The sequence below is a fragment of the Petaurus breviceps genome, unplaced genomic scaffold (genome assembly GCF_028583685.1).
Source record: "Petaurus breviceps papuanus isolate PSGF00001 unplaced genomic scaffold, PetGlider_PUasm1.0 89893, whole genome shotgun sequence".
Taxonomy (NCBI): domain Eukaryota; kingdom Metazoa; phylum Chordata; class Mammalia; order Diprotodontia; family Petauridae; genus Petaurus; species Petaurus breviceps.
The window spans coordinates 152,087-166,511 of record NW_027187139.1 but is presented as its reverse complement, the minus strand read 5'-3'; the positions used below and the strand labels follow the sequence as shown (position 1 = coordinate 166,511).

Genomic DNA, 14,425 nt, shown 5'->3' with positions numbered 1-14,425 from the left:
TATGAAGACATGGAGATTCTTATCACTAGTGTGTCAAAAGAGGACAAGCTTATAACTCTGAGGGACTTTAATGCTAAAGTAAGCAGAGACTACCAAATAGGGCAGAGAGTCCTTAGAAGGAATAGAGTTAGAAATAGCAACAGCAATGGTCACTTAGTACTGAAGACTTGTACATCTCATGACCTTCCCCTTGTCAACACTGTCTTCTGTTTACCCTAAATGCAATAAAACTTCATGGATGCACCCTCACAGCAAACACTGGGAATCAATTATATTGAAATACCACTATCAAAATATTTAACAAAACAAATTCACAAATTCCATGATAAGAACTCTAGTGTTAGAGGTCATTTATGAGCCCTTCCTACTATAATATTTTGTGAATCTAAACATACACACACACACAATATGTATGCATGTATATATATATATTTATGTAGTATGTGTATATGTGTGTATTCCAACATATGTAAAAACATCAAAATTACTAGTGCTTATATTGAGACGATATAATAAAAATACTTATGTTACCTTATATTAATTCACTTATTCAGTGCTGTATCAAACTGTCAAGGGATATTTTACTGTGCTAGAGAAAATAGCAACAAAATTCATATGGAAGATCAAAAGGTCAAGATTCTCAAGGGTAAGCAACTCTACACAAACATGGCAGGCTGGATGGACCCAGGTAACAGAGCCACTAGACTTCCATAGCCTGTGCCCAGGACCTCCCGACAAGGATTCTTTTATGTGATAAAGAGGCAGTCCCTGGTCTTCCTGCCTCAAGGAAGAATGCTGAAGAAGAAGACAGTAAGTAAAGATTCAAAGAATATTAAGAAGGAAAAGCAAGGAAAAAAATCACTCAAGCAATCTTCCTGTGAAGTATGAACATTTTAACTGGGACAGTTACTTGAGAGAGACTGGATCTTCCATCACAGTGTTTCAGACAGTCCAAGATTCCACCTACTAATTATTTCAAAGTTGGCATGAAATTGGAAACACTTGACCCACAGAATGTCACTTTTGTCTGTATTGCCACAGTCATTGGAATTACTGGTGCCAGATTACGATTGCTACTGGAGGGCAGTGACAATAAAAACGACTTTTGGAAGCTTGTAGATTCTTCAGATATACAGCCTATTGGAACGCATAAAAAGAAAGGAAGTATGCTTCAATTCCCTCTGGGATTTCAGATGAATGCATCAAACAATGTTCCTCTTTAAGAACATTGAATGGAGCTGAAACAGCCCCTGCAACATTCTTTAAGAAGGAACCTCCTAAACCAGTCCCAAATCTTTTAAAAATTGGAATGAAACTCGAATAGACAAAAAATTCTTATTTGATCTTCCCAGCAACTGTTGGAGATGTTAAAGGAGATGAAGTTTTCATTACATTTGATGACTGGAGAAGAGCATTTGATTATTGGTACAAGTATGATTCTCGAGGTATCTTCCCAGTTGGGTGGTGTGACCTTAACAGGAGATGCATTGCAACCACCAGGAATTAATGTTTCCATTACAAAGAGCAGTGCAAAAACACAATCTTCCCCTTGCAAAGTGATCTGGCGTTCAACGTAGTCTCCACAGAAAACTGCTCCAATACCAGCATAGCAGAGCAAGAAATGAGGTTGGGCTAAACCACCTGGACATACTTCAGTCCCCAAGAAGGGCAAGTCTCCTAAAAATGTTTCCCTGACAAAAAATATCTCTCACAGTGAAAAATCTCAAAATAAGAAAAAAAGGCCTAAAACCAGAAAGAAAGAAAAAAATTCATTTAGTGCCATGTTCTCCTGTATCCATAACTCATATCAATTTGCCCAAGTTAAATAATAGCAATCCAGTTATTCTTAAAGATGGAATTGGTATTCCTGAGACAACTGCTGCAGTTATATCTACAGTTTGTGTCTATGTGAACAAACATGGAAATACTGGACCTCACCTGGATAAGAAAAAAGTACAACTCCTTTCTGATCACTTTGGGCTGCGGCCTTTTAAGGTGGTACTCCATCAGACTGTTCAGGCTTGCGTAGATTGTGCCCACCAAGTAAAAATGGTTTTTGGATTCCTTAAAGCAGGACATCATGGAGGAGAAATGATAACTGCATTCTTTGATGAGGAAAAACATGCCACCAATCTTCCTTCTGTGAACAGTGCATCGTTTGTCCTTCGTTTTCTGGAGAAGCTTTGCCACAGTCTGCAGTGTGATAACCTTTTTAGTAGCCGGCCTTTCAGTATATATATGGGAACTGCTCATAGCCCTACAGAGTATGATAAGAATAAATGAGCAAAAGAAGAAATATCAGAAAATAATAGGAATACTAAAAGATAGTCTCAGGATTCGTCACACTAGGCTGTCCCTCTCTCACCTAAGCTTCCTAGAACGGAAGTGCATGCATCTGAAGCAGAAATATTGCCAGCTGAAGAAAATGGTATAGATTTTCTGAAAAAAGAGTATAGATTTTCTGAACAATCCATGGATTCATCATTGGATTCAGGGAACCCTTCAAGCCCTGCCTGTAGAAATCCCACAAACTGTCCTACCTCAACAAGTACTACATATTATAGAAATTCTCTTCAGTCGGTAACTACTACCTCAAACTCAGTGCCAGTCCTACACAAACTGTCATTGAACCCTGCTGGGAACAATTATTATGAAGGCAACAGGAGCAGAATGCAAATGAGAATTGAAGCTGCAAGTTTAATAACTGGACCAGATCTCAGTGCAATAAAACAGGAATCTTCAAGAGGATCTAGTAAAGATCCCTCAAATTGATCTATAGATGAAGTGATGCGATTTGTGAAAGCAGCTGATCCTCAGGCATTAGCACCACATGCAGGGCTCTTCAGGTACAGGAAATTGATGGGAAAGCACTTCTGTTATTGAGGAGTGGTATGATAATGAGATATATGGGACTAAAGTTAGGACCAGCGTTAAAGCTCTGCTACCACATTGAAAGACCCAAAGAAGGAAAGTATCTGCCAATGAAAGACACAAGGATTATTGTATTTTCTGGTTAGACTGATTTATCAGGTTTACAGATATCATTTACAGATACCATAAAATATTTTGCTATGCTATCTTGTTCTCAGTTTGCAGAAAATTTCTCTTAAAATGTAATATTTCTACTATTTTTAGGAAATTATTCTATTGTAGCATTTCAAAATTCATTCAAGGGATGAGCATTTAACTGACTCTTGCTAGCAGTTATTTAGGATTTACTTTTTAGAATACTTTGATAAATATAATAATTGATATAGGAAGTATGCAAGTGTGCCTTAACTTGAACTGATCTTAACATTGACAACCAAAATGGCTGAATCCCAAAGGATTAAAAACAAAACAAGATTGTAAGGGTTTATTAACTTTGATAATTGTGGCTACAAAAGTTTTACCATAGAATTTAAAGATGTAGATGTGAATTTCATCTCTTTCTTGATAATCATTTCCTAAAGCTCCAATGTTCAATTTGGTTATGCTTCTAATGATTTTCAGAAAGGGAATAAACAAGTCAATTGTGTTCTCTTTTGTTTGTTTTTTAAACATATGTAAGCTTTTTTGAAATATGGTTATTCTTGAGAGAAATACAATTGCTATTTTATTCAGACAATACTTATATTACTTGGAAAGGTTTTCTTTTACCACTTTAATAGTCAACTGTTCAGAGATGAAAAGTCCAAAATTCCTTATAAATGATACATTTTCTGTTTTAGAACATTCCATCTTTTTGCTAAGCTTGAGAACAGAAATATGCATTCATCTACTATACCCATGTACACAGATACATGTATGTCTTGCCTGATTTTAAATATACATATACACACACATACATGTATATATATATTTTGCATATACTGTACCATATTTTTATTTTATCCATAATCTGTAGGTACATGCAAGTAAATATTTGTTTCTTATGGTTTAAAATGGCACTCTGTGCTACCACAGTGGTAATAATAAACTATGTAGTTTTATTTAAAAAAAAAAAGATTCTCAAGGGTAAGAATTTTTTTAAAGTAACAAGGAAGAGGGCCTAGTAGTACTAGGTCTCAAACTGTCCTAAAAAGCAATAATAATTCCAAATAACTTTGTACTAGTTAAAGATTACAGCAGTCAATCAGTAGAACAGATTGGGTATATAATATACAGAATCAAACATAATACATGTTTAGGTTTATCAAACATGTAATGTTTGATAAACCTAAAGACCCCAGTTATTTGTATGAGAATTCACCATTTGACAAAAACTACTGGGAAAATTGTCTTGCAGAAATTAGGTTTAGACCAACACCTTGCACCCATATACTAAAGTCAGCTCCAAATGGAAATGTGACCTGGATGTAAAAGGTCATATAATAAACAAATTAGAGGCGAAAGGAAGAAATTATTTTCTGGATTTGTGAATAGGAGAAGAATTCATGATTTAAAAAGCAATAAAGAGGATCACAGAAGATGAACAAACTATTCCAATAAAAATATTATTAAAATTTGCACAAATAAATCCAGCTAAGATTAGAAGATAAACAATTAACTGGGGAAATTTTCACAATAAGTTTCTTTGATAAAGATCATATTTCCAATGTATGTAGAATACTGATTCAAACATATAAGAATAAGACCAATTCCCATATTGTTAGGTGGTCAAGAGATGTAAGCAGAGAGTTATAAAAGAAGAAATATAAGGTATCAAAAGCATTTTTTAATGTGGTAAAGCACCAATAGTTAAAGGAATTAATATTGAAGTAACTCTGAAGTTCCATCTCATAAACATCAGATTGACAAAATTGACCTCAAAAAAAGGAAAATGGAGAGTGTTAGAGGGGCTGTAGGAAAATAAGTGTATTAATGAACTTTTGGTATAGTTGTAAATTAGTCCAACCATACTGGAAGGTAATTTGGAATTATGCTCAAAAAGTTATTTTGACCCAGTAATAACACCACTAGTTCTATTCTTTTACTTTGTAAAAGTACAAAAAATATTTATAATAACCCTTTTCATAGTATCCTCAAAGTGGAAACTAAGTGGATGTGCTATTGAAGAATGGTTAGACAATTTATAACATGAATATAATGAAATAGTATGTGCCATAAAAAACGGTTTCAGAAGAAACCGGAAAGATTTCTATGAACTGATGCAAAGCAAGCAGAACTGAGATAACAATTTATACAATAACATCAAAGAACAACAACTTTAAAACACTTTTGACATCAGATCAATGTAATAATAAATGGCAAGTCCAGAAGACAGATGATGAATCATGCTATCCACCTCCTGCCTGAGACAGGATGAATTTAAAATTCAGGAAGACACCCTACAATTTTTTAGGTTGCAAAATGTAAGAATTTGTTTTCCTGGACAAACATTTTTGAAGAGGCTTTTACTTTTCTTTTAATTGTTATTTTTCAACTGGGAAGAACAAATATGGATACATGTAAAAATAAATAAATGATTGCATTTTCTCTTTAGATAAAGCCAATACATTTCTTTATCTCTTTGGGTATCTCACATCACCACTGCTTTATTTATAGAGGCTGCTGAGTCACAGTGCCAGACATCAAATGAGGCCCTGATGGGGGATAAAACACATTGTGGAATGTAAAGTTGGGATGTCAGCACAGGACATTGGCATCTAGAAATAATGTCCTATGGTTCAGATTAAAGAACAATGACCTTATAGCAATGGGACCCAAGTCTGAACCCCCAGCTCTGTTGATTATAAAATCTGTGACTTTGACGAAGTTACCTAACCTCTCTGTTTTCAGTTGGATGAAAAGACCTCTGGGATTGCTTAAAGCTGTACATCTAATGTACCCACACAATTAGGGATTAGAGAATGGGAAGAGAACAATGAGGCACACAGTTAGAGACATTATTCTCTCCAGAGAGCACTGATGTTATAAAAATAAAGACACCCACAGGGACATTGTCTTATCTCTGCCTTTGCCTCTATTCCTTTTGAAAATCATTTATTAAGTACCTGCTCTGCATAGGAGAGGCAGCATGGCAAAGCAGAGAGAGGGCTAGGTCTAAGAATTAAAAATAACTGGATTCAAGTCTCTCCTCACACATACTGACTATGTGACCTTGCAGAACAGGTCCTGACCTGCATGCTCCCTATACCAAGGGTAGGGAACCTGCTGCCTCAAAGCCACATGTGGCCCTCTGGGTCCTTAAGTGAGACCCTTTGGCTGAGTTTAAGTTTTACAGAACAAATCCTTTTATTAAGGGGATTTGTTATGTGAAGTCAGAGGCCACACTTGAGGACACAGAGGGCCATATGTGGCTTCAAGGTCAGAGGTTCCCCACTTCTACCCTATACCAATAAAATCACAAGTGTGGTCCCTCCTTCCCCTAAAAGATGTTGAATAGGGCCCAGAGTTATTTGCTTAGAATTTAAGGATAAAATAAAGATACAGTCCCTGACCTCAAAAATATTACATGCTCATGGAAAGATAACTCACTTATTGAGGGACTGATTGGAAGGTCAGTGTTTCCCAGTGGAAGGAACAAGGGATTTAGAATCAAATGTTTAAACCTGGGTTCTAATAGCACTTCTGCTACTTACTACCTGTGTGACCATGGGCAAATTATCTAAGTAAGTGCTCAGCTCTCAGTTCCCTCATCACAAAAGGAGAAAATTGTACTAAACTGTCTCTGAGGTTCCTTCCACATCTCAATCTGTGAGTCTATGTCTTTCAGGGGCCAAAAGGACTATCAGATTATAGAGGAGGGGGAGATGACTGCCAGCTGGTCTTGTCAGAAGCATTTTCTCACCAAGAAGGAAGGAAGAGCTTAAGAAAGGCTTTGGAAAATGGGCATTAGATAGAGAGATCAGAGGAGGAGGGCATTTCACATAAGGGAACAGGATGATCAGGCACTTTGTGCCTTGCTGTTCACTCAGGCCTTTTCAGGTTCTCTCTGAGCCACTAGCCCACACACTATTCATTGGAGCATGGAAAACTGCCTCCTTTCCATAAGTTTACCAGTTCCTGGTAGACTGACTCAGGGCCCTGCCAGAGATATAAAAGAAAAAACCAATCAGGCTCTGTCTGCCTCCCTCAGCTAAAGCTCTTGGATCCTTTTGTTTCCCAGTCTTCCTTTCTACTAACACCCCAGTCATGAGGATCTTGTACGTCATGTTTTTGGTCCTCATATGTCTGGCTCGGGTTTTTTCAGGTAAGAAGTGATTCAACAGAGGTAGAAGGGGGGCATTACTCCATGTCCTCTCATCCTGGGAGAAGAAGCTTAGGACTTAGTAGAGGGAAGATATTCAGTCCTTGATTGACCCTACGGGAAAGCTCTGGGAGGATATGAGACTCTCTGGGACGCAGTCTGGGCTTATAGGCAGAAAATTGAAGAGACTTAGTTGTCCTGATTCAATCCTTTACTCTCCTTTCTCTTCCTTTTAAAATAATCATTAGCATTTTAAACAACCCAGAGCAGACTATAATTCATCATACATCTTCTAGTAATGGTGGCTTTTAGACCCATTTTTTTTTTTCAGAAAGAATTTTCTCTAAAGCTCTGATAGTCAGCATATCTTTCAGAGTCTGGATTAGACAAATTAGAATCCAGGCTGGAATTGGTTGGACATTTATATAATCAATTACCTCAACGCCTCTCTCTACCTCCCCTACACACACATACACACACATATGCATGCACGCGCGTACACATATGCACACTATGTCTAGTGATATTTAGGTCCTCCAGAAGTGAAAAGGGCAGTTTATACCAACAAGGTTTTCTATCTCCACATCTCCCTCCATGTCAATTTTAGATTAGAACTGGAATGTGCTGACCTCTGAGGAAGCACAAGGGGTTGCTTTCCTGACTTTCTTTGTCCTGTGAATTTTAGCTTACTTTAATAAAGTATTTGAGACAAATTCCATTACAGTAAGTTGTGCTAGCATTTCAGGCCATATTATGATATTTCTGTATTTTCATGGCCTGTGAAAGCATGGGAACTGGAATTCATTGAACCTGGATTGGAACCCTGGCTCCACACACTTTCAGCATGTGATCTTCAGCAGATCATTTCACTTCTCTGGAATTTGGTTTCCTCCTCTGTGAAATGAAGGATTTGGAGCAAATGGCCTGTAAGTTCCCATCTAGGCCTACATCTGTTGTGGGTACATCTTCCAACATTTCTGTAGTCTACCTGGAACATATGTGCCTGAGACAAGTCAAGTCAACAAACATTTATTAAACACTTACTATGTGCCAGATATGGTGCTTGACTTGGATAGGTGAGACTGCCCGAAAAAGCAGTCCAAAAGTGGGCAGGAAGAGGAGGCAATTGTAGAAGTGCAATGGACAAGATCCATAATGGGGCCAACATATCCCCTACAGAGTCCCTTGGAGGTTATTGAGCTATGCATGGACTTCTAGAGGACCATGAAGCAGGACACAGATGAGGATATCAGTCACCAGGGGAGAAAGTAGAAACAAAGTCTATTAGGAAATTTCCCTCTGGAATCAGTCTATCAGAGAAGATAGCATTTACATACTAGATGTCCCCAAACTGCTAGTACAATTTTATTCTATTAAAGCTTTTAAGGAACTGATAGAACATAAGCTTCTCAAGAGCAGAAACTATTTCATCCTTATCTTTGTATGGTAAATGCTTGAAATATAGGAGTTACTTGTTGATTATTTGATTAATTTCAGTTTTTGAATGCCATTCTACAGAAGAAGGAGCAGATTTGTGCTGCTTGGTCCCAGGAAGCAAGACTTATAGCAGTGAGGAGAAGTTAGAGAGAGATAGATTCAGGTTGGATATCAGACAAAGTTTCTTAACAATTAGAACTGGTTCAGATATTCTGTGCTTATCCTCTGCCCCTGAAGGAAGTTCTCAGAGGGGAAAAAGCAAGATATGCCCAGGCAGTTTCAAACTTAAGATTTAGTAGTTTAAAACTGGACTAAGACTTTGGGAATCCATTTTATATGAGTAAACACAATAGATAGAAGGTTCTTTAGAAAGGTAGGACACTGCTTAGTTAGGCGATCTGGAAAGGCTTCACGTAAAAGATGGTGCTTGACCACAGTCTTGAAGGATATAAAGTATGGAATGAGGCTGAAGTGAGAAGAGAGAGCATTCCATGCATATGCAAAGACAAGAGTCAAGAGGTGGAATTTCACAGACAAGGAATAATAAGAAGGCAAGTTTAGCTGGACCATAGGGTGCAAAAAGTGAGGAAGAAAGAGACAGAAACAAAGAGAGACAGAGACAAAGAGAAAGAGACGAGCTGGACAAGTGGGTTGGGGCCAGGTTGTGAAGGAGTTTTAAAGTTAAATAGAGTAGTTTATATTCTATCCCAGTGGAAATCAGTAGTCACTGGAGTTTGTTAGTAAGAAGAGACATGTTCAGCCCTGCACTTTAGGAAAAATCACTTTGTCAGTTGTGGGGAGGATGGGTTGGAAGAGCCAGGCCACCCAACTGGGAGGCTATTGCCATAATCCAGGATAGAGGTGAAAAAGGGCTGAACTAAAGAGGTGGCTGAGAAAGTGATGAAGAGACCAATTGGTTGAAGTGGAATTATTGGCTAATAATCAAAGATGGGGGTAAAGAATGGAGAATAATTATGAGACTGTGAATCTGGAAGAATTCAAGAACTAATAAATCAATCAGCAACCACTGAGATTTTGCTAAGTGATGTCCTAACATAAATAGGAGAATTCAGAAGTGAGGTGGATTTAAGAGCAATGATAATAACATCTCCTTGGGACATATTGAGTATGAGATGACTATGGTACAACCTGTTTGAAATATCCAATAGGCCATTGATAATGTGGAATTGGGCTCAGTAAAAAGACTAAGACTGGATATATAGATCTGGAAGTTATCTACCCAAAAACCATAAATAAACCTGGGTTTAACATAATATTTAACATAAGGTCTCCAAATGAGAGAATAAAGATAGAAAAAAGAAGAGGGTCCAGGATAGAGTCTTAGGGTTCTCTCACACAATTAGGGGTTGTGATATAGTGATTAGATAGATAGGAGAAGAACCAGGAGAAAGAAGTATCACAAAAACTCAAAAGGAGAGTACACAGGAGAGAGGGTAGTCGATAATAATAATATTAATCATCGTAGTAATAATAATAAGAATAATAGCAATAGCTAGAATTGTTATAGTACTTTAAGGTTTGTGAAGGACAAAGAGTGGTTAATAATAATAGCTAATGATAATAATAGCTATTATTATATAACCCTTTTATATTATGCCAGATATAATATATAATGATATGATAGTATGTACAATATAAATAATATATGATATATTATAAATATAGTTATACATTGTTATAGAACTTTAAAGTTTGCAAAGGGCTTTACATGTATTATCTCAGTATTCATAACTTGTTGGGGTAAATGTTATTATTCTCTCCATTTTGTAGATAAGAAAACAACCTGTGAAAGGTTAAGTGGTTTGTCTAGGGCCACAGAATTCACTCTTAGGTCTTCTTGACTCCGAGTTCAGCAAGGGCTCTACCCACTATAATACCTTGGTAGTCAAATCCTGTCAATAAACACATGTTGTAGAAAGATAGAGAAGGAGAAAGATTCAGAAAAGGTATCAGACTTAAGAAATCTTCAGAACATAAAAATAGATTTTACCTCCCTTTTAAGCCCTTAAGTCTTCTCTTCTCCAGGTTAAACATGCTCATTTCCTTTAATTCATCTTTATATGGCATGGTATCCAGTACACTCACCATCCTGATTCTCTCTTCTAGATGTACTCCAACTTGTTTGTGTGTGACCCAGAAATAAACTCCATGCTCCCATTGTGGTTGGACCAAAGCAAATTGTCTCTCTTTTCTTAGATATTATGCTTCTGTTAAGACCAGTTAGGATTGCATAAATAATCTTGGCTGCCATCTTACCCTAATTATTATTGATACATAATGAGCTTACAATCCACCAAACCCCCTATTCTTTTTTTAATAAGTTCTTATTGATACTTTCCATTTCTTACACCCCCATAGTTATCCCAAGTATTCCTCCCTCTCCCCTCCTTGTAAAGTCATCCTGTATGACAAATGGTATTATTTTAGAGAGGATAAAAAAACTGAACAACAGATCTATATATTGAAAAAGTCGAAAAGCATTGTAGTCACTATGTACATGTTTTCCTTGGTTCTGCTCACTTTAATTTCTAAATTTAAAATAATAACTAAAATTAATATTTTAATTAATATAAAGCTTTGCATGCCTCTCTATATTCATCACACACATCATTTCATATAGTACAGTAGTATTCCATTACATTCAACTGAATCGCATCTACTATGTTTCCAATTTTTAGCTAACACAAAAAATCCCGCTATGCATATTTTGTAATAAATATCAACTTTCTTTCTATAAGTGATTTTAATGGGATATAAGTAATGGAGTCTCTTGATCAAAGCACATGGATATTTTAGTCACCTTATTTGCATAGTTGCAAAGTGCTTTCCAAAACGAATGTACTATTTCACAGCTCCACCAACAATGCATTAATGTACCTATCTTTCTACAAGCCCCCCAACATTTATTGTTGCCACTCTTTGTCACTAGTCAAGCTGATCATTAATAATCAACCTGATCATTAATCAAGTGCTAGATCTCTAACATAAATCAGTTTTAGCAAGACTGGCATGTACCCTCTGTCCTTCTAGATTCTACTTCTTCTGTCCTTTGTGACAACAGACATAAAACCCCCAAGTCTTCTTTGGCAGCATGGGGTAGTGGCAGATGAGATGAAAAGCAAGATATCTCACAGTCCTAGCGTAGCACCAATACAATATTCACAGCACCCATGGTCACTATAAATATACTGCATGGTGCTCAATTGCAAAATATAACAGTCTCTCCATATAGAGGACAGAAGCAAAACATTTATTCAGACACCAAAACACCAAATCCCAACACCAGTAAACCAAATCCATCATAGCAACATAGAAGTTAATGTACCACAATGTAGCAGAGAGTCACACCATCCTTTAACTTTCCCACAAACCAACAGAAGCCTAATTGGCAAAATTCAAGTCAGAATAATTCTGTGTTTTTGAGGGTGATCACAAACAAGTGTGTACTGAATTTAAACTCTGATGCCCTGAAACTCTCATACAAGCTTAATGACCTCAACATATTTCTTTGTCCAGTCAGGAGTCATATTCGGAGGATGTGCTGGAGTATGTCTGGCACCTGCAGGGAGAAGTGCTACCCAGATGAAGTTCCTTCCATCAGCCTCACTAATTGCCCACCAGACTATGATTGCTGCTTGCTCAAATGGAAGATAAGACAAAATATTGTGTGAAACCAGCCCGTATAGGAAACCTAGAGGGATTTTACTGTGCCTGGCACAAAGTAACCATATTCTACAGTTAAACTTCATATTGATCCATAAAACTAATGGCAAAATAAAAACAAAAATTAAGCATCTATTTTTTTCTTCAGTCTGTATGACTACTTGAAATTTGGTGATTATATTGGTTTCTGATATAGGAGGGGATTATACCACTGGAACCAATAGCCAATGTAATCAAATATTTAGTTTCAAAAGTTTACAGGTGTCATCCTTTGTGTGCAGTGTGAGCAATGATGCCTACCCAACCCTCACCATAAATTGAAGGTTTCTTTATCTCTAAGATTTCCCTGTGTTGGAGATTTTCTAATGTGAGACTGTGCTATTGCATAGAAATTCTACTAGTAAATATGAAGTACAATATCACTTTCAGGGATCTGGGCTAAAAGAGAAAGGGAAGCATTAATCAGTAGGAGCCATCATGTGTTTACTAAGAAGAAACCACATTAAATGGGCCTCATTGTAATTGTTCTTAAATCTGCTGTTCTATTATCCCATTGATCTAACATAGTATAATGTTGATATTTCTAAGCAGTTTGTCCCATTACATTTCCCAAAAAACCCTTGGATGTTTGGGTGAGTTAAGGATGGGGAAAGAAGGATGCTGGGTTCGAATTAGCAACCGCTACAAAGTAGTATGGTACAGCAGAAAGAACATTGGATTTAGAGTTTTTTTTAAAAGAACCAAAGTCTGAATACTGTAATGTCTACCTACTACCTATGTTACCTTTGGCAAGCCAGTCCACAAATTCTACTTCTGACTTGAGACAGTTTATCACACCTTAGGTAACCTGATGGTCCCCTTAGGAAGAAGGACTCACCATATTGATGAAGTAAGTGTACATTCTCAATCATTCTGCAGCTCACACCTTCTAAACTCAAGACATTTACCAGCCTCAATTTCCCCAGTAGTTGGGATTACTAGTATGTAACACTATTTCTAGCACCATTAACTCAAAAACAAAACAGTTGCTTAACAAGAAGGGAGAAGTAGAAATAATCATAAGACTTAGTCATCAGAAGGTAAAAGCAGGAGTAATGAAATCCATTCATTGAAGACAAAAGTAGAAATAATCGTAGTTTTTATGAATAATAATAGAAATAATAGTTTTTATTGAATAGAAGGCAAAATCAAGAATAATCCATCAAGACAATTACTCAATAGAAGGTAAAAGAAAGAATAATCAAAAAAAATCACAGCTCATCCATAAATCTAGGTCACACTCTACCACCAATTCAAAACATGCATGAGGGAAAATGGGCATGCACCTATAGAGACATAGCTGGGAGGCACCTGGGCAGATAAATCTATGTCCCTGGAGCAGAACATAACTCTGGACAGGAAGTCACTTGGCTGCTAATTGCTTGTACTCTGGTCCTCAGCATTCTCTGATTGTGTAAAGTTGTTCTTCTTTTGCTCTTCAGCCAAAGAAACAAGTTCTTTTTGCTCACCAACACTTAACAAGGTGCTGAGAAAATATTACACTATAACATGGCAAGAAGCATCTTCAAGCTAGAATAGTTCCAGTCCCTCAGATGTACGAGTAGTAGCTAATCGATTCTTCTCAGCCAATAAGTTCCAAACTTCCTCTCACATTAAAGCACAATTAACAGTCATATAGACTAAAAACTTGTTTTTCTCCCATGGTTTCCCCCTCTCAAACCAGAGAGAGGAGTGTCGGACAACACAGGTACTCCTGAGGGGTTTCCCCTTTCTTATCCTATGGCACTAGAGAGCATTAAGCCAGCTGATCTTAACACAGCAGCAGTTTGCAGGAACTGTTCTCGCCTTTCTCCAGCCAATCAACAAAGCAATGCCCCTCTCCCAATCAGCAAATTGCCAGAAAAGCAGCTAAAGAATCACAGGTCTCAACAAGAATATTTCTATGGCTTCTGTCTCTGGCTTCTTGTGATGCCTCTTCCATTCAGCGTAGTCTCCCACTTCTTCAGCATCTAATACCTCAAATCAGAGCTTTGTGGTAGTCTATCACTCATTTTTATCTTGTGAGATAAAACTCAAGAAATCCATCTTTCTGTTCTATGCGAACACAATAGCCCTTACATAGTGGTCCATATT

The 14,425-nt window shown here is 37.1% G+C and overlaps 1 pseudogene; it reads left to right on the top strand.

The window, feature by feature from the left end:
• Nucleotides 1-858: 858 nt before the first annotated feature.
• On the top strand, nucleotides 859-2,283 carry LOC138176529 (sex comb on midleg-like protein 2; annotated as a pseudogene).
• Nucleotides 2,284-14,425: the final 12,142 nt, after the last annotated feature.